Genomic DNA, 4,761 nt, shown 5'->3' on the forward strand with positions numbered 1-4,761 from the left:
GGACGGACCGACGGACGGACGCCCCCGCACACGCAGACGCACAGGGCTCGGCGCGGCCCCCGTCACACACACACTCGCGCAGACACACAGGGACACACGCAGCCACACGCACACTCGCGCGCGCACATCCTCCCGCCAGCCTGCCCGCCTGCTCGCCGGCGTCCGGAGCCCACTCTGGCCGGTAAGTGCGGCGCCTCCGTCAGCGCCTTTGTGTGGGGAGCCGGAAGGTGGAGGGTGCGGGGTCCCTCCTGGAGCAGCCCCGCAACTGAGACCTCCTCCAGCCCTCAAGGCCCAGGAGTCGGCGCCCGCCCCCGCCACGCCCCCACGGGGCTCCCCGCGCCCCCGGACTGGGGGAGGGGACCCAAAGCGGGGGAGAGGGCCCGGCGCTTGGTAGCAGGGAGGAAGCGGCAGCCACTCCCCACCAAGCTCGTGCGCGGTTCCGGGGAGGGATCGGGAGAGTGGTACGGGGTCCGAGCTTCTGCGGCTGAGGCTGGAGCGCGCGGCTCTTGGCTGCATCGCCTCTCCAGAGCCTGAGCCGCCCAAGGGAGGTTGGAAAGAGCCCCTAGCCTTCTGGCCTCTAAATCTAAATCGCGGCTCCCAGCCATTGCTTCACCTCCCCCGACCCTTGGCTTGAGCCACCCCAAAATAAAAGACCAGTGCGTTCCCCTCCCCTAGCTTGCCGCTTTTTCCTGGATAAGGCCCAGGCTCCTGCAAAACCCAAGATTGCTCAGGTCATATCCTTGGGGAGCCTACCTTATCAAGGATCACGTGGCTTAGAGGGTCGGGACCAAACGAATCTTAGGAACTCACTAACCCCTTCATTTTTACCAATGGGGAAACTGAGGCCCAGTGAGGTGGCTTGACCAAGGTCACCGGAGAGTTAGTGGCAAAGCCTGCATTAGACTCTAGGTCCCTGGCTTTCATACTCATTTCCCCCCCTCCACAACTAGATCCTATCCCCGTTGATGCCCCACAACCCAAAAATTCACCTGAGTGTACCACGAAAGTCTTTGTAATAACAGTCCTGCCCCCACTTTGAGCTGCAGGTGCTATTCATTTGCTACCGTCCTTACTGTTAAGGGAGAGGGAAAAAAATGGATTGGCGTTTAATTTGCCTCATTCAGCCTCAAAGGAGAGCTCTGTTATGCAAGCACTCCAGGTTTGGGATTTAGTTTGGGAGAATGAAGAAGCTTTAGATCAGAGATTAGAATCCAGGGTGTTAATGCTGGCTTTCCCAGGAGTCACAGAGCCTGAGTGTCCTCAGTGGGACCAGGTGATGTGGCATTCAGGGATCGTCCTCTTCCTCGTCTTTAACCTGACTGCATGCTCTCCCAGTCACTCTCCCCTCCTCCCTAAGGGCTCAAGTCTTCTAATCTAATTACATCCCTTTCATCATTCCTTTGTGGAAGTCCCCAAGTCCTTCGTGCCAGGCCACCTCCTCCTCGGTGTTTGTTAAGTACAGCCTCTTGGTATTGCTGACATAGCTGTTGAAGAAGCTTAAATTACAACCACACCAGGCTTGGGTGGTGTCTCAGCACAAAGCTCCCTCAAGGGCAATTGAGTGTCCCCAGAACTGAGCCCATTCCTGGTGCAGAGAGGGTAACCTGCAAGGTGTCGTGAAGCAGTATTATCTTAGTTGGATGGTGACTGGATGAAGACAGTCACCTTCGGGGAGACTCTGGATGGGATCATTGGCGAAGAAGGCAGTGTTCAGTCTCTAGGGTCCTGGGGCTTTTGTCTCAAGAGCTTTCTTCTTGAGTGGGGTGAGCAGCCTAGCATGGAGCAGAGCCAGGGTGGCCAAATGGTAGAACTCCAGAGGCCTCCACTGACATTGATTCCATGTAGATGGCATTGTGCGCCAGGAGGTGCCATTTACACAGACTTCGTAATGAACAGTGGCTCCTGGGTTTTTGCCATGCAGAGGCGTCCACCCTGAGCATGAAGAGATCTGGATTCCAGGTCCAGTCTCCTCCTCACTGGCTGTATGATTTCAATAAATGCTCAGAACCTCTCTGACTGTTTCTCCAACTGAAAAGTAAGATCATAGGCTTAGAGATTTTCAGGATATCTTTCAGGTCTGAAATATTTATTGGTAGTAGAGGGTGCTGGGGAAGGAAAAGAAGAACACTTATTTAAGTAACTGCTATGGGCCTGGTTTTCCTCTTTTACTGTGAAGGTATATAATTCCAGCCTCAAAGAGATGATGTATGTAGGGTACTCAGCACAGGGCCTGGGGCATAGAAAAAGCTCAGAAATTGTAGCTATTAATGCTATTTGGGCCCTAGCTTTATGGACATACCACTTCTTCCCTTCTTCATATCTTTTCCAAGGACATGGGATTTTACAGTCTCAAAGTCTTCCTCCTTTAAAAAAAAAAAAAAAAAATCTCCCCCACTGCCCTGTTCCTGGACTGAGGTGTCCAATCAGCAGAAGACATCTATAAAACCTCCCTGGGAGAAGCAGCAGTTTTGTTTGTTGGTTATTTTGCACCTCAACATGACTGAATTTAATCATCAATCTTTACATAGTGTCAAAGCTTTTCTTACACCCTGTCACTTATACATATAACACACCCGTGGTATCAATAGTGTTACCATTTCCAATTTTACAGATGGGAAGTTAAGACTCTGAGTTTAACTTATCTAAGGGTCTCAGAGCCAGGGAGCTCGGCCTTCAATTCAGATGAGCTGATTCCAGATTCTGGACTCGTTTTTCTGCACCATATTGCCTGTCCTTTCCCAAGACTTACCCTAAAAGAGAGGCAGATAACCCCTTGGAAAGAGTAGAGAAGAAGGAAGGATTTTATTCTTCTGGAAGATCAGCAATGTCTTCTTGGAGAAGCTAGGTAACATTTGAGCTGGGCCTGAATGATTCGTACATTAGGAGAAAGGAGGAAAAATACTTCAAGGATTGGAAACGGCATAAGCAGAAGACAGACAGGCAGTGGGGACTTCAAGGACATGTACAGAAACTGGAATGTGGTTCACTCAAACTGGAGCAAAAACGATAAAAGAAGAGTCATGAGAAGGAAGGCTGGGTAGGAGGGTGGAGGCGGTTGTTGGGGGCATTGAATGCCAAGCTGAGGAGCTGGTCTTTAGTTTTTAAGTGGGGGAGAGACATGATCAAACCTGGCCATGAGAAAACTCACTCTGGCTTCCCCATGGAGAACAGATTGGAGGGGGAGAACGTACTGGCAGGGAGCCCAGGTAGGAAACGATGACAAAGGTCTAGGTGAGAGATTAGGACTGGAAGTAGTTTTAAGAATGGGTAGGAAAATGCAAGAGGCCACCGTGTTACAAAATTGGCATCTGATTGGATAAGGGCACCAGAGGGAGGGAGGAATAAGACTTTGTGACTGAATGGCTAAGGATGCTATTCACAGAAGGAGCCCCACAGGAGGAGGAGTGGGGGGCCATGGGTCTGACAGGGAACCTAATGATTTCTCCTGCAAAGGTGGCTCACCAAGCACCCTAAACTGTCAAGAGCCAATTTGTTCATTCATTCATTCATTCATTCTCCAAATACATATAAACATCTATATGAGACTTCATATCTTGGACCCATATAAATCAATAGTTATGCTATGGCATAGTAAGGGCATAGTAAACTGTAGTATGATCACAGTGGTAAAGCTCAGATGAGTTGAATGTCTGTGTTGTCATTCAAGTATGAAAATTAGAAGCAAATCTACATATTTTATTCAGTATGGCTTGCTGTTATAAACACTGCTGTTGACTAAGACTAAGTAGTAAAACATACCTGAAATGACTGTAAAACAATTAAAATGGTAACATGTTTGGTCTTCCTTCATCCCTCTTCAAGCACAAATGCACATCCTTCTGATTCATTTCAGATTTTCCCTTGTGTAACTCTAGTGCCCTCAGCCATCTCCCTCATTCATGGAGATTTTAAAGAAGCTCGTCTCTAGCACAAAGGCCAATATTTGCAGGACAAGGCACTGTCATCTCCAGTAAATTGACAGATTTACTGCCTAAAAGGCAGAGAACAGTGGGAAGGGAGAAATTTTTTTATAGAAGTATTTTTTTATAGAAGTATTTTTTTATAGAACTATACAAGTATAATTTGAACAATTAATTGTTCAAATGGATCCACAAATAGGAATGGAAAAACTCCAGAAAGTAGCTAATCATGTAAAACTTTTATCTGTGTTAAATTGGACACAGGGAATATGCGGACATTTCAAAATATATAGCACCTCATACCAAAAATGTAGCTGACTCACCAGAAATATGTACAAACCAATGTTGTTTCCAGTGTGGGTTTTCACAGCTGTGTGTAAGTACCGTGTTCTAATCCTAAACTTACTCATGAATAAGTGACCTGGGGTGAAGTTCTTCCCATCTCTGAACTCAGTTTCCCTATCTCTGGGAGGCCGGGCTTGGGTTTCCAGAGTCCCTGCAGCACTAAGCTCACACTAAGCTCTTGTAGCCTGTGATATCCATGAGCCCATATTGTTGACTTCCCCCATGACAGTGACCATGTGAGGGTGTAGCTCCCTGTGGCACCCAGATGATTTGGTGGATGTGAGGCAGACAGGTGGTCCTGCGCAGAGGAGATGGGGTGTTTCCCTTAGCAGGGGGAGCCAGATATTAGGCTAGACCTTGTGAGGGGCAAGTTGACATGTGGTGTCAGTCTTAGAATTGTAGATCTCGGGCTCCCTGGTCCAAATTCCATCTGAATCCACAGGTCTGTTCACCTCTAGAAACTGGAAACTCAGGTCATCCCAAGAAAGAAAAAAAA

General features: G+C 48.4%; 1 protein-coding gene across 1 annotated transcript in view; it reads left to right on the plus strand.

The window, feature by feature from the left end:
• The first annotated feature begins 6 nt into the window (after positions 1-6).
• Positions 7-4,761, plus strand: part of PTPN5 (protein tyrosine phosphatase, non-receptor type 5 (striatum-enriched)) — a 60,702-nt gene continuing 55,947 nt past the window's right edge. Inside the window, exon 1 of the mRNA XM_008582056.1 lies at positions 7-181. The gene's annotated coding sequence lies outside the window, so the exon portion shown is untranslated. The remainder of the gene's footprint in view (positions 182-4,761) is intronic.

This window comes from Galeopterus variegatus, unplaced genomic scaffold (genome assembly GCF_000696425.1).
Source record: "Galeopterus variegatus unplaced genomic scaffold, G_variegatus-3.0.2 Scaffold2508, whole genome shotgun sequence".
Classification (NCBI taxonomy): Eukaryota; Metazoa; Chordata; class Mammalia; order Dermoptera; family Cynocephalidae; genus Galeopterus; species Galeopterus variegatus.